Source organism: Marmota flaviventris, unplaced genomic scaffold, assembly GCF_047511675.1.
Source record: "Marmota flaviventris isolate mMarFla1 unplaced genomic scaffold, mMarFla1.hap1 Scaffold_54, whole genome shotgun sequence".
NCBI classification, from domain to species: Eukaryota; Metazoa; Chordata; class Mammalia; order Rodentia; family Sciuridae; genus Marmota; species Marmota flaviventris.
In genome coordinates this window covers 888,876-913,235 of record NW_027288344.1, presented here as the reverse complement: position 1 = coordinate 913,235, position 24,360 = coordinate 888,876, and the positions used below count along the sequence as shown (strand labels likewise).

General features: G+C 46.2%; 1 pseudogene; it reads left to right on the top strand.

Annotated features, from left to right (window-relative positions):
* Positions 1-9,738: 9,738 nt before the first annotated feature.
* On the top strand, positions 9,739-17,560 carry LOC139704337 (tyrosyl-DNA phosphodiesterase 2-like; annotated as a pseudogene).
* Positions 17,561-24,360: the final 6,800 nt, after the last annotated feature.

Below are 24,360 nucleotides of genomic sequence, written 5' to 3'. Positions count from 1 at the left end.
TCTACAAGGCCCTACAGAACCCTTTTCAGATTTTGTAGCAAGGATGGTGGATGCCGCTGGAAAGATTTTTGGGGATCCTGATAGAGCCATGCCCCTTATCAAGCAATTGGTCTTTGAGCAATGCACCAAGGAATGTAAAGCGGCAATCACTCCTTATAAAAATAAGGGCATAGAAGCATGGATGAAAGTGTGTAGAGAGATTGGAGGACCTTTAACTAATGCAGGTCTTGCAGCTGCTGTCCTTCGGATTGCAAAAGGGGGCAGTCCTGGTGCCGGAACATGCTTCCATTGTGGTCAACCCGGTCATTTCAGACGTGAATGTCCTAAAAAAGGCAATTTTACTGGACCCCCTCACGGTGGCCCTTCCAATGGCCTTCGTCAACCGGGGCTATGTCCAAAATGTAAAAAGGGGAAGCATTGGGCAAAAGAGTGTAGATCAGTGAAGGACATCCATGGACAGCCTATTTCAGCTGGGCCAAAAAACTGCCGAAGGGGCCCCCGACCCCAGGGCCCACAAATATATGGGGCAGTGGAGAATGTCACACCCGAACCCGAGACATGGCCATCTCTATGCCATCCCATGAGACGCGGAGAGCCACTACAGGTGCCGCGGGATTGGACCTCTGTTCCACCTCCAGACTCGTATTAACACCTAAGATGGGAGTCCAATTGGTGGAAACTGAGTTCAAAGGGCCTTTACCACCTGGCACTGTAGGTTTGCTAATTGGACGTGCATCCTTTATCTTACAAGGTCTTCATGTCTTTCCTGGAGTCATTAGCCCAGATACTGTAGGGGCAGTAAAGGTTATGGTGGAGGCTCCAACGGGCATTGTGTCTATTTCCCCAGGAGACCGGATTGCCCAATTGCTAATTCTACCCAGTCTGCATACCCGCTTTCCTGCTGATTCCTTTTTAAGGACAAGTGATGAGATTGGAGTCACCGGAGGGAATTCTGTTTATTTGTCCTTAGATATGAATGACCGTCCTACTTTAAACTTAACCATAGAAGGCAAATCAATTTTGGGATTACTAGATACTGGAGCAGATCGTAGTATAATTGCACAAAAGGACTGGTCAAAGGGGTGGCCGGTGCAGCTCTCAGATCAATCGCTAAGAGGTTTGGGATATGCCCAAGCCCCTCAAATCAGCTGTAGACATCTATCTTGGAAGGACCCAGAAGGACACAATGGCACCTTTCAGCCTTATATACTTGATTTACCTATCTCTTTATGGGGTCGTGATCTGATGAAAGACATGGGGTTCACTCTTAGTAATGACTATACCCCAGTGTCTCAACAGATTATGCAAAATATGGGGTATAGGCCAGGTCTAGGACTAGGAAAACATCTACAGAGGCGTAGGCATCCTGTGCAAGGTCATCAAAAGCTTAACAGATTTGGTCTGGGTTTTTCCTAGGGGCCACTGGGGCTCAAATACCCATAACATGGCTCACCGAGGAGCCTGTTTGGGTGCCTCAGTGGCCTCTTCCCTCGGTTAAATTGGCAGCAGCCCATAATTTAGTCAAAGAACAACTTGACTTGGGTCACATCCAACCTTCTACTTCTCCATGGAATACTCCCATATTTGTTATTAGGAAAAAATCAGGAAAGTGGCGCCTACTGCATGATTTACGAGCAGTTAATGCTCAAATGCAACTTATGGGGCCCATTCAAAGAGGGCTGCCTCTGCTCTCCTCTATTCCTCAGGGCTGGCATATTATTGCTATTGACATTAAAGACTGTTTCTTTTCTATTCCTTTGCATCCTAAAGACTCACAGCGTTTTGCCTTCACCCTTTCCTCGTGTAACCACGAGGAACCAGATCAAAGGTTTGAGTGGGTAGTGTTGCTGCAGGGAATGGCTAATAGTCCCACGATGTGCCAGATGTATGTGGGGAAGGCACTCGCACCTCTCAGACATAAGTATTCCTCCATCAAGATCATTCATTATATGGATGATGTGTTATTGGCCGCTAAGTTAGAGCAGACAGTTAATGAGGCCTATAAAGAATTAGTAAAGCTGTTAGCTCAATATGGGCTACATATCGCACCTGAAAAGGTTCAAACGGGGAATTCTATTGAGTATTTGGGAGCAATACTTGGGTATGACAAATTGAAACCACAAAAAATCACTATAAGAACTCAGGATCTCCAAACGCTGAATGATTTTCAAAAACTGCTGGGAGATATTAATTGGATAAGGGGATATTTACATATTCCTAATGGTGTGTTCCAGCCTTTGTATGCTACCCTTAAGGGTGATCCAGATCTTGCTTCTCCTCGTAGCCTCACCAAAGAGGCTAGAGCGGCCCTTATAACAGTAGAAGAAGCTATACAACATGCTACTCTATGCAGGCTCCAGAGTGATAAACCTTTCCAGTTATGTGTGCTTGCCACTATGCGGCAGCCTACTGGAGTACTGTGGCAAGATGGGCCTTTACTATGGATCCACCCACATATATCCCCAGGAAAATCCTTAGAATACTATCCTGATGCTGTTGCAGCGTTAGCACTTAAAGGGATTCAACAAAGCATTCAATTTTTCGGACAATCACCTTCTTCTCTTATTATACCCTATACTAAGGCTCAACTTAATGTTTTGTGTGCTACTCTAGACAACTGGGCTATTCTATGTTGCTCGTTTCAAGGGGATATTGATAATCATTACCCTTCCCATCCATTACTCCATTTTGTTAAAGAACATCCCATCATTTTCCCTAAGGTAACTTCACCCAATCCAATTCCGGGGGCTGTTAATATTTTTACTGATGGTTCCAAGTCTGGAATGGGAGCTTATGTAATTAATGATTCTCCCCCTGTTCAGCATCAATTTGCTCCTGGAAATCCACAATGGGTTGAACTGCAAATTGTTATTGAGGTTTTTAAACAGTGTTCTTTTCCTTTTAATCTTATCTCTGACTCCATTTATGTGGTACAAGCACTCAAAGTCCTGGAGGCCGTGGGAGCTATTAGTAATGCCCATAATGTATTTGCTTACTTTAATCAGCTTCAACAGCTTATCTGTAGCCGCACTGCTCCTTTTTATCCAATGCACATCCGGGCTCACACCTCTCTTCCTGGTCCGTTATCACAGGGTAATGCCTGTGCGGACTCAGCCACTAGAGGCCAGTTGATATGCTTGGCTTCCTCCTTAGAGGGGGCTAAATTATTTCACCAGAATTTCCATGTTAATGCTTTAACGCTGCGCAGGCGTTTTTCCATTTCAAGAGTGGATGCTCTTCAGATAGTATTACAATGTCCCCATTGTGTCACATTTCTTCATCCCCCTACTTATGGAGTGAACCCACGGGGATTGAAGCCATTGGTTGTCTGGCAAATGGATGTGACGCACATACCTGACTTTGGTAACCTCAAGTATGTACATGTTTCTGTTGATACGTGCTCTGGAGTTATTCATGCTTCTGCTTTATCGGGAGAAAAGGCACGTAATGTTATTACTCATTGCCTAGAAGCATGGGCAGCATGGGGTGCTCCTGCATCCCTTAAGACTGATAATGGACCTGCTTATACTGACAGACAATTTACATCCTTTTGTTCTACCATGGGAGTGCAACTTACTCATGGTCTGCCTTACAGTCCTCAAGGACAAGGCATTGTTGAGCGTGCTCATCGCACCTTAAAGGAAACTTTACAAAAACAAAAAGGGGGAATAGGAGCTGAACACACTCCTAAAGAACGCCTGTCCTTAGCTCTCTTTACCATTAATTTTTTGAATTTGGATATTCATGGTCGCTCTGTGGCTGATAGACATGTGTCCCCTCAGCCCTCTGTGATTGGCTATGTTAAGTGGAAGGATGTTCTTACGGGCCAATGGAATGGCCCCGACCCCGTGCTGACATGGGCACGAGGATCTGTATGTGTTTTTCCCCAGGATCGCACGGAACCTTTGTGGGTCCCTGAACGCCTGACAAGAAGAGTCTTGACATCAACCGACCAGCAACAAGAGATACCACAGCAATCCTGTGATGAGGATCTTCACTCTGCTACGTGCTCTGGTTCTGGTGCTGGTGCCGATGGCACAGACGACACCAATGCAGTGGTGGGCAGTGGCACGGGCTTGGCCAATGCCGATGCTGGTTCATGGTAGTTCTAGTGTCCTCCCCACTCTTTTCTCTACCTCATGTGAGATGTCTGCTCCCTGTGCCTCTCCTAGAGGGGACATGGAGAGCATTTTTAATCAATCTCAGGTTAATCTCACAGGAGTTTTTTGTTTCAGCCTTGGAAACGCTAATTGCATTAGCCTTAAGACCAAAAATTTGACTAACTGGGAGGACCCATTGCGGTCCAGTCAGGTCTCAGGGAGTATTATTAGTGCCGTACTGAGCCAAGTAGTTTCGGGGAAGCAATCAGGTTCAGGGACCCCTGCAAATAGCTCTGCTTTAAACATAACTACCTTGGCTATGATCTCCAAGGTACTAATCCCAGTGCCTCCTTCTTCTAATAGTACTTACAATGCCACTCATTTCAAGGCCTCTCCTTACTGTACCCCTAATCTTGGTTTCCCCCCAACATTTATGCCTTGTCAGGATCATTCTTGGGAGAAACTTCAAGTTTCTAAAGGTTTCTCCTTTTCCCCCTCTCTTAAGAGGTATGTTTATAACTTTAACAACAGTGCCAACTCCTCTACAGGAGTAGGTTGGTCCTGGTTTCAATGGCTGATTTCCAATGAGAAGGGGGCCTCAGCTGATATTTCTGCATTGGCTCAATTGCTGGGAGCCAAAAGCTGGCTGGCTAATGTTTCTGGCACTGTTAGGGAGAGTGAACGAGGTAGGAGACTTACATCTGTTTCGTTCAACTCTTTGCTATATAATGCCACATTGCCCCCTGCAATGGTCTGCGTCCAATCCCCGTTCTTGCTCCTTTTGGCTAATAACACCTCGTCGGGGATGCTGGATTGTTCTAGTGTTACCTGTCTCTTATCTGAATGTTGGAATGGTTCTTGGACTGTAGCAGTGGTTATAAAAATTCCAACTTTTGTCCCAATCCCAGTCTCTGCGGACCCAGATAAATTCCCCATTGTTGAGCTACTTAGAGTCCGCAGGGATTTTGGAATTACAGCAGCTATAGTGACAGCTGTGGCAGTGTCTGCTGCTGCAGCGGTTACGGCTGGAGTGGCCATGGCCAGTCAAGTACAAACTGCTGCTGCCATTAATCAAGTTGTTCAACAAACTTCCACTATACTTGAATCCCAAAATACAATTAATCAACATATTTTGTCAGGGATTTTAGCTGCCAACCAAAGAATAGATTTACTCCAAGCTCAGGTAGAAGAATTGGCCGACTTGGTGCTTTTGGGTTGTGTTGACCAACGTGCACATTTATGCATAACCTCTGTCAGATTTAATGATTCCAGGAATGCCTCCCGCATCATTGGCGAATATTTGGCCGGAAATTGGTCCATGGCAGCGGAAGACTTGATCCAGTCTCAACTAACCCAGATAGCTGTCTTGAACAGTACCCGTGTCGATCCCGTGACTTTGGGTCAATTCACCGATTGGATATCTTCTGCTTTTTCCTTCTTCAAAGAGTGGGTGGGGGTAGGCATTTTTGGTGCAATGTGTTGCTTCGGTATGTTCCTCTGTTTGTGGTTTCTCTGTCGCCTTAAGGCCCGCAGTGCTCATGATAAGGCTATGATTATACAAGCTCTTGCAGCTTTAGAAAATGGCAACTCACCTCAAGTCTGGCTTGCGCATCTTAAGCAGTAAACCTTTGACATGGTCGTTACACCCCAAGTTTTTATAACATTGCACTGGGATCGACATGACTTTCCTTGTTATTCTCTTAGTGTTGGAAAGCCCTTGCACTCTGCTGGTCTTACTGCCATTGCACGCAGATGGGTTTCCACACTAGTGCTTTTCTATCCTCTTGAAGTTCGTGCCTTTCTTTCAGGGTGCTGTCAACTTGTTTGTCATTATAAACAGCCACAGTTCAGCCTCAGCTATCCCCCTTCGTCCACCATCATCACGATACAGGATGCGAGGCAAGGCACTGCACTTGAGTGATCCTTGACGTGGACCTCAAGGAGAGCATGTCCTATTGCATGCGGGTTAGACGCGTTCACGCCCCGCCCCACGAAAAAAGGTGTCGGCTGATATGGCCTCAGATCTGGGGAAGGCGCCTCCTTAGGACTGAGTCATACTATGCAGCCACTTCTGCACAGTGGGATAGGACCTCTACTCTCGCCTGTATTGTTTTAAGAAAACAGAAAAGGGGGAACTGTGGTGAGCCGCTTCTGCCGTTTCTGCAGGCTATGGTCGCCATTACAAGATGACGCTGGCTCCACTGTGGTCTGTGACAAACAACTCCTTATCTGGGAGAGTTGGCACATGATTTTTCACCACCCTGTGAGAAAGCTCCACGTGGCAGCTTTGCATTGGGGCTTGAGATGCTTTATTAAGGCTGGGAAGGGGCATCCGAGAAAGGAAGAAGAAATATCACGGACCTGAATAAACTGCTGAAAGAAGATTCCTGAGTTGCGTCTTCCTTGCGGGCAAGGGGTCGCGACAAGGGGGTCCCTTTGCTAGGTCATACAGGGGTTTGGCTAGAAGAGAATAATTTGGGATCCAGGCCCTAAAATAACCTGCTAGTCCTAGGAATGATAGTATTTCGGCTTTCGTATGGGGCACTGGAAGATTAGAGAGGAGTTGCCTCCTATCCAGTGTTATTTCCTTTTTTCCAGGTGTAAGACGAAAACCAAGATAGGTGACAGAAGACTGGGAAACCTGGGCCTTGTGGGGAGACACCCTATATCCCTTATCTGCTAGGAAATTGAGAAGCTGGGCGGTGTGGGATTGAGAGTGTTCCCAAGAGGGACTACATAGAAGAAGGTCATTGACATATTGAAGGAGAGTAGAGTCAGGACAGGTGGGGTGAAAGGATGTGAGGTCCTGGGCAAGAACTTGGCCAAAGAGATCGGGGCTATCCCTGAATCCCTGTGGGAGGATAGTCCAGGTAAGCTGACGAGAATGGCGGGTGTGAGGGTCAGTCCACATAAAAGCAAAGATATCCTGAGATTCTGAGGACAAGGGAATAGAAAAGAATGCATCTTTTAAATCTAGGACCGAGAAGTGGGTAGTAGTAGCAGGGATCTGAGAGAGGAGGGTGTAAGGGTTGGGCACTAGCGGGTGGATGGGGACCACAGAGGAGTCGACAAGGCGAAGGTCTTGAACCAGCCTGTAGGACCCGTTAGGTTTCTTAACTGCCAGAATGGGGGTGTTGAAAGGAGAGTGTGTAGGCCTAAGATACCCCTTTCATAATAAATCCTGGATGATGGGTTCTAATCCGAGGAGGGCTATGGTTGTGAGTGGATATTGTGGTTGACTAATATATCTTGAAGGGTCCCGTAAGACAATATGAATAGGACTGCATTTAGCCATAGAGGGTGTAGTTGTGTCCCAAACCTCAGGGTTAACTGGTTTAGATAGTTGTGGAAGAGTGCGTGAAGGAGGTGTATCTGCCCCTAGGAACATCATGAGGAAATGAGAGGTAGGAGAAGTGTGGGGTGATATGTGAATGGTGACTTTCAATAGTGAGAGTATGTCCCTTCCCAGAAGGGGAATGGGGCAATGGCTCATAACGAGAAAGGAGTGTGTGAAGGACAAAAGGGATCCCTGCATATAACATGATGGGGGGGGGGGTTTCGAGGGAAAATCTGTTTACCTCCTACCCCGACAATAGGAGTTTTTGAGGGTGTGGTAGGACCCCAATACGCCCTCAGGACTGAAAAAGCGGCACCAGTATCCAAGAGGAAGGTAATGAAGCGTCCATCCACCAGGAAGGTGACCCTAGGCTCTTGCTTTTTGATGGTAATAGTCGGGAGGGAAGGCCCAGGGCTCCGTCAATCCCCCTCTGCCAAGCCCAGGAGAGGCTGGGGTTGCCGGGCAGCTGACCAACCTCCCTTCCGGGTTGTTGGGCAGTCTGCCCCCCAGTGTCCCCTTTGATGGCATTTTGGGCAGGGGTTGGAGGGTGTCCTCGGGGAACGACAATCCCTGGCCCAATGTCCCTCCTTACCACATTTGAAGCAAGCTCCAGGGGGTGTCTTACTAGGACGGCGTGGTGATGACCTTCTCTGAATGACCTGGGCCAACATTTGGAATTTGGCATTTTCAGCCCTCTGCCTACGGTGTTCACTTTCATCTTCTCTACCATGAAAGATCTTGAAAGCGACAGCGAGGATTTCAGTCTGAGGAGTAGCAGGGCCCTGTTCAAGCTTTTTAAGCTTGGCTTTAATGTCAGGGTAGCTTTGGCCCAGAAAATATGTCATTAAGACATGACGGCCATCAGGGGTTTCTGGGTCAAGGTTTGTGTACTGTTGAAGGGCCTTGGTTAGTCTATCCAGGAATTCTGAAGGTGTTTCCTCCTTCCTTTGAATGATCTCCTGCACCTTTTGAAAGTTAACAGCCTTGCGGGTGGCCTTTTTTAGGCCCACCAAGAGGCAGGATGTAAAAAGGTCACGAGACTGTAAGCCTTCAGGGGTGTTGTAATCCCATAGGGTATCCTGCTCTGGGACAGCATGAGGGCCCGTGGGGTGGTTAGGATTGGTCCTATGATTTTCATCAGCATGGGCTTGGGCTAGCTCCCAGACCCGTCGCCTTTCCTCAGGGAGAAGTGTATTGGCCAAGAGCATGTAGATGTCATGATGAGTGAGGCTATATGCTTGTAGGACCCATTGAAACTCCCGAATGTAAGTGGTGGGGTCAGTGGTGAATGAGCCTAACTTCCTCTCTAGCTGAGTAATGTCCGATATGGAGAAGGGCACGTGGACTCTGATGACACCCTCGGGACCAGCTACCTCACGAAGGGGTGCGATTGTCTTGGGGGTGGGAAGGAGTCCCTTAGACCTGGTAACAGGAGGACTGAAAGAGGCAGGCGGCGGACAGGAAGGAGAGGGAGGGGAAGGGAGTGTCTCTGTGGAGGAGGAGGAGGTGGAGCAGGCAGAATAGGGTGGAGAGGAGGGGGATGAAACGGAAGGCTGAGGATCTGTGGAATCAGGCAGAGGAAGAGGAGGGTATAGTGGGAGAGAAGGGGCAGATGGGGCTGGGGGATAACGTGGGGGATCATCTGCTGGGTCAAATGAGGAATAATCTGCGAAGTCAGGAGTAGAAGTAGGGGAAGAGAGGGATTTGCAAGCAAGGAGGACCTGAGAGGGAGGGCAGGAGGAGCAGAGAGCAGGGTGCTGTGCGAGAAGGCTAAAACCTTCAACACAGGGAATCTCCCTCAACTTTTTCAGACGCTGGCAATAGTTAAAAAGGTCCCAGAGGAGGTTTGGATCTAAGGAGCCTTCTGGAGGCCAATGATTGCCATTATCCAGTGGATATGTAGGCCAATCTTGGGTACAGAATTTGATTAGAAGTTTGGGCTTGATGTCTGGTGTGAGGGAGAGTGTGGCCAGATTTTTTATTAAACATTTGAGAGGTGAGGCTTCAAGTATAGACGAAGAGGTGCCCATAGTCACAGGGAAAGATGGAAGAGAGAGAGAGAGAGAGAATAAGAGTAAGCAAGAGAGACAAAGGGAAAACCCGGGCTGGACCGGCTTCCAGGAAGCCCAGGGCGAACAGGGGTCAGGTGGGCGTCCCCAAAATGACCAGCCATCACGAGGAAATACAGAGGGCACTACCTGGTCATCACCAGTGAAGTGCGATCTGTGAGACCCAATGGGGTCGGAGCCACGGGCAACCTGACGTCAGGAAAGTTTTCGACCGCAGTGGAAGAAGTCAGTAATGAAAACAGAACTCCGGCTCTGGCAGAACGCAGTTCCAGGCCGGGAGTTCAGTTTTCCTGAGCAGAGAGGCAGCTTCAGCCAGACACAGCAGCCCCGCAGGAAACAGCAACTCTTAGCCGGCAGCGGCACCGGCAGCGGCAGCGGCAGCGGCAGCGGCAGCGGCAGCGGAGGAGGGAAAAAAACCACAGAGCCTCTCGTGTAAACTCAGAAGCCTCATGCCCCAAAGGGAAACGGATCACCAGAGGGTCCACTTCAACCAGTAAAGGTCTTAGTGGGGTGGATTCCCTCTCCCCCACCGGGCGTCTGGAGTGTGCCGGACGATCACGGTCACAAATCCAGCGATAGCTCGAAGGGAGTTGGCGAGCCGGGGTCAGGGGATCCTTACCACGCCAGATCAGTGTGTTGAGTGCAGGCAGCCGAGTCTGAAAAGAGCGGACCAGGGCGGAGTGTCTCGGCAGAGAGGGGACGGGGCTCTTGTTGGAAAGAGCTCACCCGTATCCGAGTCACGGCACCAGAATGAAAGAATTCCCCACGCAAAGACACTTCACTGGGAGAATTCCAATTTTATTGCAAAAAGCAGTGTGCTTATATAGAACTAAGGGGGAGATGGTAGGGTTTAGATAAATGGCAGGCAACCCGTTTATTGGCAAGTTCTTTCAGATATCAGCTCCGGAGCCCAGGAATTAGTTCTCATTGGGGCTAAGGTTCCCCGCCAGCGAGATTTGAAATTGGCGCCGGTGGGAACTTTTTGTGCCACTGCAGAAAAGAAGAAGGTAGGAAGAAGAGGTGCTTAGGCGCCATGTTGGGGTTTTTTCTCTGGGGTATGGCTGCCATTTATACTTTTCCAACAAGTAGCTTATACATGTTTGGAATTTTTTTTTTTAATTTTAATATTTATTTTTTAGTTTTTGGCAGACACAACATCTTTGTTTGTATGTGGTGCTGAGGATCGAACCCGGGCCGCACGTATGCCAGGTGAGCGCGCTACCGCTTGAGTCACATCCCCAGCCCAATGTTTGGAATTTTTAATTCAAGCCATTTTTTTTATTTATTTGAGAGAGAATTCAACATTATCTTTCTGTTTATTCAAAAAATAATAATCTTGATACATGTGAATTATATAACAAGAGATGCCGTAATGTAATTTTATATGTACAGACAGTCATTAATAGAAAATTAATATAAGCAATTTCTTGCCAAATTTCAGACTTAGATACTTTCTCAAGCTCTATTTACTAATCCTGAGGGATTACATAACTAAATTATAATACAAGTAGCAAATTGGTAGTCAATTCAGTGATTAAAACCACCAGCTACCAACAATTATCTTTATTAAATTTATACCTTATTAAATCTAATTGCAAAGTAGAGTGTCATTAAACATATAAACCTTTCCAAGTCATAATATTCACAGTGTTGTTCAACAATTTCATCACCATCTTGCAAAATAAGAATGTTAATTTCTGTTCTTTATCTGGTATGTCTATTATCAGAGAATACATAAGTTACTCTCTGAATTTTAAATTTATTCAAGTTAAAACTGTTTATTTAAATTCATCATTTAGAATATATTTCAAGTAAACAAATCTAACAAACAAGTGTATATAAAGCCTGACTCTTCTGTTTATTTTTTTTAAATGAAAGCATTAGAAAATAAATTCCACAGATCCAGCAATGAGTGTCACTCAGCACCACAAAATGCTCTGCCTATCATGATAAATATGTTACATTGAGCCTAATATTCAACATCTCAAGAAATTTAAGCAAAAATGTCACAAATTTTTGCTTGGATATAATCCCAGATATCTTCCAATCATAATGTCTGAGGTGAATGTATTCTTTGATGAAATATCCATAGGTTGGTCAAAGTAGGTTTTTTCTATGTATCCAAGATATCCGAATCACAGGTTTCCATAGCAATTCACAAAATATACCACCTGAACTCTTCAATTTCAATATCAATTTAGTTGGTACTTGGCAGTGCTCAGTTTAGGCTTACTTTAAATATACATTTTAAATCTACAAGCATATTAGTAAGGAACCAATTTGTGAGTGGTATGCACAAAGATAATCTCTTCATAATCACTAATTAAGTAATATTTTTAATCTTCCAAATTTCATAATGGAGATTGTAGTCAATGCAAGTCTCTTTCATTGATTAATTATTGAATTACTGAATTTTCTTTGAATAGTAATAGTAAATAGCAGTAAATCACATGTGTTAATGCTTACATATAAAATCGTATTACCCTGGAAAACAAACAAACAAAAAAAATATTTTAACTATTTTTATATTGTTTTGTTACAGAATAGTTTTTCTTCTCAACAACATTATTTTTAGTGGACATACATATTGTTATGTAGGCTCTTTCAAATGAGTGGGACTGAATCCTTTTACTAGTCTGTCACATAAACTTTGTGACCTAGAAGCTAAATCTGCCCCCCAAAAAACCTTTTTGTCTAATTTCACAAAAACACTGCATGGACTAGAGGGACTATTTCTTTTTTGCCTGTACTTTACACACACACACACACACACACACACACACACACACACACACACACACACTGATATACCTAGCCTGGTTCTCTCATTAGATCAGAAGCCAGATGTCACAAGTTATGAAGGATTCATTTCTGTTTTCTGTAAAAATATCAGGATGTCTGTATGGCCTGGCCATTAGTTGATGTTGTAGCTGATTGGAATGACTGCCCATGCCCTGAACTCACCCATGTCCGGTTTTCCCTGACCATATAACAACCCTTTCCTAAACCTTAGTGATGCCTCATAAATTCTGGCCTTCCCTGGCCAGAAAACGACCCTCTCTGAGTCTCTAAGATCTCCATAAATTCTGATGCCTGGGCCAGCAAAAATGTAAACTTGTGTTAGGCTCCTCAGAGTGTTGTTATCCGTAACCCCCTCCCCTTTGTGTAATTTTTTTTTTTTTTTTTTTTTTTGGCTATAAAACTGGGCCACAGAGAAGGCTCGCCGCTGTCCTTGGCTCCCACGATTTTGATGGGCAAGGCAGCCCTGCCGGTCGAAATAATAAGCTTGCTTTAATTTGATTTTAATTGGAGTCAGTGGTCTTTTCTTGCATCGTGGTCTAACAACACACACACGATGCATCATTTTAATTGCAATATAAGTACACAAACCTTAAATAAGCAGTTTATTATTTATTTATTTATTTATTTTTTACAAATGAATATGCCTATGTAGATGCACAGTCAGGCTAGTACTTCACCATCCCCTGTGCTCTAACTCATCCAGGGTGCCTTCTCCCACATGCAGGCATTGTTCTACCTTTTATCCTCATATCTGTGGCCTGGACTTGAACTTCTGATGAGGAGATTAATAGTTTTTCATTCTTACAAATTTTATGGGAGGTATGTATTTGTATATCAACTTAAAAATATAATTATATGACAACAAAAAGTTCAACTTCATATGTTAAATTACACATATATATTTCAAACCAGCATTGTTTGCTTTGTGATCTAAAAGTTTTAGGATTTTTGTTTTATTCTTGGTCATTTGTTCTTAAAATAAACTCAAATTCAGAAATTGTTGTGAAGTTTTTCTCAGGAAATATCAAAGAAGGTAAACAGGAAACAATGTTTCTATGGCCATCTTTTAAACTACATCAATGTGAGGATACTCTCAATAGCTGCTGTAGATAGGAAAAAAATTTAGTTATTCAGCAAAACTATTGAAAAAGTATAGCAGATACTAATCGGGTTTCTGTGCTCATTTCAGTTCTCAAAACAAACTGGCTTCAATATTTAAAATTAGGTTCTTTTATAGTCTAAAGAGGTGATAGTAATATTTCCCTTATCAAAATCATCTGAGCCAATATCATATTTACCATAACTTATAATAAAGAGCACTAGGAATTCAGTTATGTAGTTGATAAATTATGATAAATCCAAGCTGAGTTTTGTTATTTATAGCTCCAAGTATACTTCTGTGAAGACATAAAGCAAATGTTTGGTCATATAAGAATACAAGCTAAATCATTTTAGTTAATTGCAGAGACAACTTTCCCACCTATAATTTAATATAACATAAGCTCGTAGAGAGTATTGCTATTGGATCTGGAGGAAAGTTGTTTGAATTTAAATGTCAGCTTTGTAGCTAATATCCATGTGAACGTGTGCAATTTGCTCAATTTCTATTAGTTTCATCATCTTTTGCAAAATGGTTGCTATGTGAAAAATACCTATTTCATGTGATTGTTGGAAGCCTTCAATAATTCATGCAAATTAGCACCTGGCCTGAAAGTCATTAATATTAGCTATTATTATTTTCATTGTTGATTTTGCTATTATTACAAATATAGGGGTTTCTAACAATGCGCAACATCAAAACAATAATAATAATATTTTAATACTCACCAGAAGTCTCAATTTTGCTATATTCAATAACTAAGTTGATAAAAATTCCAGAGGAATTGGCAGCCTCTAGACATACTACCCATCTGTCTCTCTAGATTCTCTAGGCTTTATGTTGTATCAAGTCAGATCATCAGAATGGAACATACTCGGACTATAATACTTTTGCCCCCTTCAGAAATGTCTTCACAGAGCTCAATTTGGCACTATGCCCTTGGCTTCTTCTCGAAGGTCAGTGTATGAAATGCCTATATAAAGAATGCCTCTGCTCTTTTTGTAAAAGTGCTATTGAAGATACTGTCCATTCTCATGTTTAATGTTTCCTAGACAAAGACTTTGGTTATGAATTCTTCTTAGTGCTAAATTTAATGATTTCAGTATATCTATTCTTTTGTTTTAAAGTACCTCATCCTTTGGGGAAGCAGGAAGGTCTTTAATAATAAATAGAAGATTTCTTTCAACATATACAGTTCTAGAAAATGTTACCAGCTATTTTTTTTTTTTTTTACCTTCTTCGTCAGGGAAGAACAAAATCAAATAAATTAATTCCCCCTTTTCTGTTTCAAACTTAAAATGTTATCCCAGTAGACAATATTTGCATGTAAAAGGAGAGTCTACTAGAGAGAGAAACAAGTTGTAACACTGATAAATTTTCAGGGCACAGACACCTCTGAAGGCAGAGGGGTTCTCAGATTCTATCAACTCACATCATATGAATCTGAGCTTGGAAAGTGGCAGACCTCTAACTGTTGTTTGCTCTGCACAGTGTTTTAGAAGACATTGTGTGGGGCAGGTGTTACAATTAGCCCAACACAAGCATTCAGGCACCTATTGTCAGTCCCAAGATCCTTTCCCTATTTAATTCTTCTCTATTATCAAGGTCATGTTCATCAATGGTAGAATCTGACATGAAGAGTCCCTATTGCATTACTTTAGGCATAAGAGTTTCTTGCACATTTGCATAAAAGCTTGCAACACTTGGAGCAAATATTTATGAAGAGCTAAAAAGGGCATAGTAAATAGGTTTATGCAACCATCCCTCAGTATTTTCTTGTTGAGGGCCACAGCGGAGTCAGGATGATGCATGGCATATTACCAGAAGGGAGTGGTTGAGAGGTGACCCCAGCAAGCCTTTGAGATGATGATGGTTATGTTAAGCTGTGTATTCATTGTATATTTGACCTTTACTGTCTGGCAATAGGGCGGCTCTTTCTCTGAAGCCATAAATGATGACTGCATCTGCTTAATAGTCTTTTGTGATTCATCAACCTTAATTTCCCATTTATTTTCTTCTTGCTCCACACTTCTCTGAAGCTTCTGTAAAATTCCTTCTGTTTCTGCAAGGAAAGATTTATGTTTTTCACACTCTAGCTGTAAAAGTGTGTGCATTTCATCAATAATTCTTCATGAGGGGGGGAAGAAGATACCTGTTAGTAATTTTGTTCCTTAAGCTGCTCAATCTGGGATGGAAACAATTTGTTTTCATCTTGTACCTCCTGTAACAGCTTTGTTTTGCTAGAAAGGTCGCTCTCCCTCTCTTTTAGCACAGCTTCTACTCTCTTCAATTCATTTTCCTTCTCTTTCAACACAATTTACAACATCAGTATTAAAATGTTGAATTTTACATTGTCTTTACCACTTTGATCTTCTGAACAATTTAATTGAGCAAAATGAGGTAAAAGATTACATGTTTATTTCATCTTCAGAAATGTAAAGGTCTGATCACTCAAACAGTTTTTTATTATAAAACTAAACTCTGAAGGTGTCTATAGAGTTGGCTTTTTTAATGTTTTTCTTTAAATCAGTAGTCTAACAAGGATTAGAAAAGACAAAACTCTGTTCAGTGTTTCTGACAAAGTAGAAAGGGTGAAAACATAAATAAGGCTTTAATAAAACATAAATAAGGCTTTAATAAGGTGTCGCTGCTGCTGGCCTGTGTTGACCTAACCAGTGAAGAAACAACTGATTCCACTAGTTCAAAAATCCACCCATCTGAAAGTTCTCAGCAAGAAGATGGCAGCATGTTCTTTCTCCTTACCTGGAATATTGATGGGTTGGATTTAAACAGTCTGCAGGAGAGGGCTCATGGGATGGGTTCCTACTTAACTTTGTACAGCCCAGATGTAATATTTCTACAGGAAGTTATTCCCCCATATTACAGCTATCTGAAGAAGAGAGCATGGAGTTACGAAATTATTACAGGTCATGAAGAGGGATATTTCACAGCTATAATGTTGAAGAAATCAAGAGTGAAATTAAAAAGCCAAGAGATTATTCCTTTTCCAAGTACCAAAATAATGAGGAACCTTTTGTTTGTTCATGTGAGTTTGTCTGAAAATGACCTTTACCTTATGACTTTCCATTTGGAGAGCACCAGAGGACATGCCCAGGAATGAATGAGTCAGTTACAAATGGTATTAAAGAAAAGGCAAGAGGCTCCAGAGTCACCACGGTGATATTTGCAGGAGGTACAAACTTACGGGATCAGGAAGTTACTAAATGTGGTGGCTTACCTGACAGCATCTTGGATGTGTGGGATCCTAAAAGGTCCATCAGATCCAAATTTACCCCGCATGTTAACACCTGAAGCAAGAAAGGCATTAAAAATCATTGAAACACATATGGAAAGTATGCATTTGGATAGAATTGATATAAGTTTATTTTTCAGAGGAGCAGCAGAAGAGGGCCCCATTATTCCCCTGTAAGGGCCCAGCTAACACCGGAGGAAGAGACCACCAAGAGACTGACTTTATGCAATAAGCAGGAGGGGGTTTATTGAGATTCCAGCATGCTGGGGCTCCGTGCCCACTCGAGAAGGGAGAGCAGTCCAGAGCCGGGGTTGAACAATGCTTAAGTATACTTTTTTGGGGGGAGGGCGGGGACTTTACATACATCACAGTCTCCTTTAACAAATCACCATACACCACGGGAAAGTCAAACAACAATTTTTAGACTTGATTAGTACATACATTGGCTGGAACAGGGCAGGCTGGAGTGATAGGTCATTCCTAAAGAGGGGGTTACATTTAAACTGATTGGTTTAGGCCCTAAGGTGTGTACGTGCTGGACTGCACGGTTTCTGGGGAGGGGGTTGTTTTTACAGAGCAACCAGATGGTTAGGGGAGATTTCAACATACATTTCAGTGGCTTTTCCAGGAGTTGTTTTTAACTTCTACATGAACTGTAGGTTCCAGGAAAACAGAACTTAATTTCACTTCAGGAAATTGCAACTTAACAGAACTTTAAAAACTTCACAGAACTTAAAAAAAATCTTAATCTTATCCTTTACATTTTAACTCAGGCTTCGCAGCTTAGAAACTTTACCCTTTCACCCAAAGTTTGGACCTCCTTGGGTTGGAGAAACTGGACTGTGGTAGATTTCCTAGTGATCACGGGGTCTTCTGTGCAACTTAGATGTGATATTGTGAAATGTTTTCACATATGAGTTTAAATGTTTTGAGTAGACTTCTGAACTTTTTGCAAGTATTGTTTCTACCTATGTGGAAAGGTAAGTTTTATATAGATGAATTAATATACTGGAAAATTGTTTCAGAAAAAAAAATAGATTTTATAGTATCTAATTGTTCAGTTTATTTAGATAATCTATTCTATTTCATTAATATTATACTTAATTCTTCTAAATAATAAAACATGATTTATTTGGATAATTTAATATAACCATCGTGCTATTAAATGATTATAGATTAACAGACTGTAAATATATTAAATCATCGCAGTGAGCCTTTGGCATGCAAATAGCCCTCAGCCATTCTCAGGTACTGGGGGCCTCCAGGACCTGCTGCTTCTTTTCGGCTGGACTCTGAGGGCCTGGGATCCATGCGGGGCCTGGAGTCCAGGGGGACTAACACACCCAGGTGCCCCTCGCTTGGCATCCAAAGGAAGGAGGCCCTTGCTGGCTGCCCTGGACGGGTGGCATCCTTGGGATTAGGAGCACCACACGTTGGGCCTCACGCCCAGCCACTCTGCCTGGTGCCAGGCTAGACCCACCCCTTCCCACCCTGGCGCCTCGGCCTCCCACCAAGGGCATGCAGCGGCCTCCCCAGAACCCAGGGTAGCTACAGAACCCAGTGCCCACCCTCCCGTAGGTCTTTAGGGCCACACGTCCCCTGTGACAGGACCAGCCTGTGCCAGCAGGCAGCCACGCCCAGCCAGGTGTGGGGACAGAAGCCAGGACATGGTCACTGTATTCACCACCTCTCCTAGGCCTTGTGCTGGGAACTGGACACCCGCTGGGCCACATGGGATGGGTGGCAGGGTGGACAGCCACCAGGGAGACAGGACAGTGCATGTGCGGTCATGGTCCCCCGGCCTGGGAAGGTGGAGGCCCATGTGGGTGGGCATTCCCCCTGTGCCCTACCTCCCTGAGCTCTGGAGACCAGGCCACACATAGGACCTCCAGCCCCGTGAGCCTCTGCTCACCCCGGGGCCACAGCCTGTGCTCCAGAGGGAGGAGAAACTGTCAAACCCTGCAGCTTCAACCAGGAGCCATGGATGGGGAGGCTGAGGCAGGAGGAGCACAAGGTGGAGGCCAGCCTCAGCAACATTGAGGCCCTGAGCAACTCAGGGAGACCCCGTCTCTAAATAAAACCCAAAACAGGACTGGGGATGGGGCTCAGGGGTCGAGGGCCCCTGAATTCAATCCCAAGCACCAAAAAGAAAAAATATGCAGCTTTCAGGAATGCGATGCGGACCAGCCATATGCCACCCCTGTGTTCCTTGTCGGCCTGCTCTGGTCACCGCTTCTCCCTGTGCATGGGAAGAGGCCTGATAGAGTTATCAGGAGGCCACACATGGGCCCTGGGAAATGACAGCTCTGAGCTTTTGTTCAGAAGGGACAGAAGGACCAGAGGCGCCCAGCGCTGGCCCGGGGACCAGCTCTGACTCAGGGCCCTGCTCACGACAACTGTTCCCAATCTTCTAGGGAGCGGAGCACATGTGGCCCACCCAGGGAACTGCCATGCACGTCCCTGTGAGGGACCACGATTTATGAGGCCCTCTCCACCCCAATAGGCCCTGATGTCCCATCCTTTAGGGGGCCGTCTAGTGACATCAGGCTCTGGGCCTTGACTCCCCTCAACCTTCATTTCCTCCAAAGTGGAAGAAATGTCCCTCCATGTCGATACCAAGACTGTGGCATCTCCCCTGTGTCCTCAGCATACACACTGGTGACGGTGACACTCGGCTGCAAGGTCCTGCCTTGGTTCAGAGCAAGGCCTGGCCCTCCCATCGATCCTGAGTGGGGATGGTCTGCAGTCTCCAGCCTCCAGGAGTCACATATCTCAATTAAAACCAGACCAGTTCGACACAGACTCAGAAGAAAATGGGGCATCACACACCCTGTGCGTAAAGAGGCATCAAACCCCACCCGTGGGCATGGTGACAGGACCCAGGCTAGATCCTGGGGGACTTTCTCCTCTCCTAATCCTGCCGGCCAACAGATCTGGTGTCCCCTCTGCTCCAAAGCCCTTCTTGCCTTTAAAGGCTGGATACCTGTGGAGCATGATGGCGCATGCCTGTAATCTCAGGGGCTCTGGAGGCTGAGGCAGGAGGATCACAAGTTGGAGGCCAGCCTCAGAAACTCAGCGAGACCCTGTCTCTAAATAAAATAATAAGAAGGGTTAAGGATGGGTCTCCGTGGTTAGCACCCCTGGGTTCATTCCCTGGGGCCAAAAAAAATAGGAAGGGGGAGTGTTTTAAGCAGAGAAAATAGGAGGCCTGAGAGAAAAGGCCCAAGTGGGGACATAGCACACAGGCCAGGTAGACAGGTCACAAGGATCCTTGCAGACAGGGGGATGAGTTTGGATTGTATACTCTTTTGTGGGTACCTGGGGTCCGTACATACTGAGCCCCATCCCCAGCCCTTTTTTTTATATTTTATTTAAAGACAGGGTCTCGCTGTGTTGCTTAGGGCCTTGCTAAGTTGATGAGGCTGGCCTCCAACTTTCAATCCTCCAGCCTCAGCCTCCCCAGCTGCTGGGATGACAGGGGTGTACCCCCAGCCCACCTGGATTGTGTCCTTTACACACAAGAGAAGGTCGATGGCAGTTTAAGTTGGGGAGTGGGGTGGCCTGAAGCATCTTTTGACAGTTTGTTTTGGCTGTCTGTGGACAGTGAATTACTGAGGGCAACTGGGAGGCTCTTTGGGAAGTGGCTGTCACCGTGGCAGCGGGAGAGGACAGTGGCTGGGGGCACGGTACTGCGCTGCTCCAGAGTACAGGAGTGAGCTGGGCCACGGAGGGCGGCACTGGCCACAGGAGGACTGGGCCCTGGGCTTCCCAGGTCCTCAGACAGGGCCGTCCTCCAGCAGGCCCCGGTTCAGCCTCCTCCCTCTGGGTCAGCTCCCTCGTCCCCGGGCCTGGGCGCTTGTGAGAGCAGGCTCTGGGTTTCATCTGCACAGAACAGGGAAGCCTGCTCTTGAGCGTCCTGAAGAGCTGGAGCCATGCCTACCCACAGCGGAGGAGGAGATGGAGGGGAGAAGTCTTACCCTCCTTATTAGGAACTCTATGGATGATGTCTAAAACCCGGCTTAACACAGAAAGCCTTACAACAAACATGTTTTCAAAATTATAGAAAAATGATCAACTAAGCCAGGATGATGGGGAGGCTGAGGCAGGAGGAACACAAGGTGGAGGCCAGCCTCTGCCACTTAGCAAGGCCCTAAGCAACTCAGCGAGACCCTGTCTCTAAATAAAATATAGAAAGGGCTGGGGACGGGGCTCAGGGGTTGAGAACCCCTGGGTTCAGTCCCTGGGACCAAAAAGTAATCACCAACGACCACCCCCTCAGTTGGGGGAGGGCTGTCCCCTCCATTAACATGGTGCCTGGCACCGGGTAGCCATTTGGGAAGCGCTGATACAACACAGAACAGACAGACAGACGCAGGCCAGAGCCATTCCCTCAGACCCCAGACCCCAGGCTCTGGCCATGTGCCCAGAGGATGCCCGAGAACCAGCTCCCACCCAGAGCCAGCGCCTGGGGAGGCCCCTCCAGCTGGAGGCCAGCCCAGGAAGGCGGCCTCATCTGTGGGTTTAAAGCAACTCAAACAAAATCTGCTTCAAGTCTCAGCTGGTGTCTGGGCGCTCCGTGGAGCACTTAAGATCTAGAGCTGATTGTTTTTCTGGCAATGACAAAGGCAGGTGGGGAGAGGGGGGTGTCCTGTTTCCAGCTGTTTCTGGAACCTTCTGGAAAGGTCTGGCGGGAGCTGGAGCCAAGGTGGGAGGGGGCTGCCGGGGCCTCAGGGCTTTGTCATCCTTTCCTCCCTGAGACCTGCTCACCTGGGTCAGGAAGGGCACAGCCCAGGGGACAGGCCCGTCCCCTCGTCCCTGCACATAGGCACTGAAGCACTCAGACAGGACACGTTCACCGGCCTCTCTGGCTCCACTAGGGTTTGGTGGGTGGACGTGGGAGTGGACCCAAGGTCAGCTCCTCTGGCCCTGCAGGGAGGCCTGGAGCTGGTGTCCCCATCCAGAGAACTGGATGGTAGAATGTGCCTGTGGGACGCAGTGAAAATCACGCCTGCACATGGCCAGCCCAGGACATAGTAGGTGCTCACTAAACGGAAGAGGCTCCAGATTTGGCTGGTTCTCCACAGGGACAGGGTCCCCTCCCTGGGGTGCTGTGCTTCCTCCTGTGGCCTGTGTCCAGGATGACGACCACAGCGAGGGTGAGAAGATTCAGCCAGAGTGACGCCTTGTGCACCCTGGGGGTGGGGACCTGCCACCTGTCACTCTCTCAGGGAGTCATCTCATCCAGACAAACTCCTCCAGGCTGCCCTGGTATAGCCACGAGCCCCCTTCTGTGGAGAGCAGGAGGGACATGACATCCTTGTTTATTTCTGTTGTGACAGTGATGCAGAGTGGTGGCCAGGACGCCACTTCTACCCCAAGAAGTTCCCACACAGGTGACCCTGAGTGACACGTACATCGGCGCTTTATGTACCTGCCTCATGGGCCAGGTGCCCTTTCACAACCTCCCTGGCCACTGCCACCTGCCTTCTGTCCCAAGGAGATGGGGACTGTGTCGCAGAACTGCTACAGGAATCCAGCCAGAGTGTGTAGAAAGCCCTCAGAGAGCAGCTGATAGGAAGCAGAGGCCACCAGAATGCCAGCTCTTGTCACTGAGATCTGTGGAGATGATGCTGTGGGTCATTTCTATCTTCCTCATTTTCACTTCTGTCCTCTTGGTTTCTCTGGTCCAGGGGATCAGACCTGAGGGTGCTGGGCACTGAGCCCCACCGCAGCCCTTTTTCTATTTTATTTAAAGACAGGGTCTCGCTGAGTTGCTGAGGATCTCGTTAAGTTGCTGGGGCTGGCTTTGAACTCGAGATTCTCAGCCACATCAATGTGCACAGCAGCTCAATTCACAACAGCTAAGCGATGGAGCCAGCCTAGGTGCACTTCAACTGATAAATGGATAAAGAAACTGTGGTCCGTATACACAGTGGAATATTACACAGCCTTAAAGAGGGATGAAATGATGGCATTTGCTGGTAAATGGATGGAGCTGGAGACAATCATGCTGAGTGAAATAAGCCAGTCCCCAAAACCAAAGGCTGAGTGTCCTCTCTGATATGGGGACAATGACTCACAATGGCGGGGGGGAGGATAGAAGTTCACTGGATGAGATGCAGAGGAGTGAAGGAGGGAAGGGGAGGGGACTGGGAGAGACAGGGGAATGAATAGATGTCACTTTCCCATGTTCACATAGGAATACATGACCAGGGATACCCCACAGCAGGTCCAGCCACAGGAGTGTGATGTGACACCCCATGTAGTTGTGACATGGCAGGATGCATGCTGCTGTCATGGATAATTAAAAAAGAACAAATATAAAACAAAGAAAAGAGATTAAATTTTTAAAAATAAAAGAAATCACAATCCTACTGCGTAAGCATCGCCGGCCACTGGGGTTCCAGGTGGGCCCAGCAGGCCCAACTCTCCTTTGTCTGTTATCTTCCCAACTGGACTGAGACGGTTATTTGATGATAAATTTTAAAAACTCCATAATAAGAATCATCGTGTCCTAAAATACTCAGGTAAGAAACCTGCAGAGTCTCCACCCCCCAGTTCACCGTCTCAAACCACCTCATAGATGAGCCTCGCCTGGTGACCAAAGATGTCCCCACCTGCCCTGTGAGGAAAGGACTCTTGACCTGTCTGTGGTCCCCACTGCCTGCCAACAGTCACAACTGTCATGATGACACTGGGTTGTCCCTAAGGGTGACCTGTTCAGAAACTAGCCACAGACAGGTGACCTCTGTGAGCTGGCTGACCAGGCTCCCTGAGGGCTTGGGGAGTAATTCCATGGGAAATGGGGCCAGCGGGCTGGGCACTGGGGTGAAGGGTGTAATCCCAACATCTGGGGAGCCCTGGGGACCAGTTATAGGTGTGAGTGGGCTGGTCCAGGAGGACACATGGAGGAGGTCAAATGCCTAGGCCAAAGCCAGGCACAGTGCTACACGCCTGTAATCCAGCAGTTTTGGAGGCTGAGGCAGGAGGATCGAAAGGTGGAGGCCAGCCTCGGCAACTCAGCAAAGCCCTAAGCAACTCAGCGAGATCCTGTCTCTAAATAAACAATAAAAAGGGCTGGGGACTGTGATCAGGGGTTAAGGGTTCCTGGGTTCAATCCCTGGGACCAAAAAATAAAAAATAAAATCTGCGGTCCCCAAGGCCAGGCAAGGCAGGCTCCACAGGCCAAGCTGGGGAAACGCTAACCAACTCCAAGAAGTAATTTTCAAAAGAAGAAAAAAGTCAGGTTTATCTTTAGGTATCACCTGTGCACGCCACCAAATCAATATCCTCAGGAAGTAGGTTAGAGACAAAGGAAAGAATTTGACTCTTCCTGGAGGCCCCAGACTGGAAAAGCGATATCTCAACACCAGAGATATTGGGAAGATAAAGTCAATTGTCCCCACAGCCTAGTGGTTTTTCCTTCTGCCAAGAGAGGATCCCCCCATTCCTGGAGTCCTCCCTACCCGCCCAACCAGGGCCACTTCAAAGTGGCAGGAGCCTAATCGCACAGCACAAGAAAATAAAAGACCTAATTAACCAAAACAAAAAGTCAAATAATCCAGAGGAGAACGGAAGCAGAAATCTCTATTTTCAACCATTCGATTTCCTGTATGTGTATAAACTGTTCCTCGCCAGTGCCAGTTTTCTTCCAGTGCAGGTGTGGCTCAGGCCAGGCAAGGCCGTGGCTTCTGGAATCA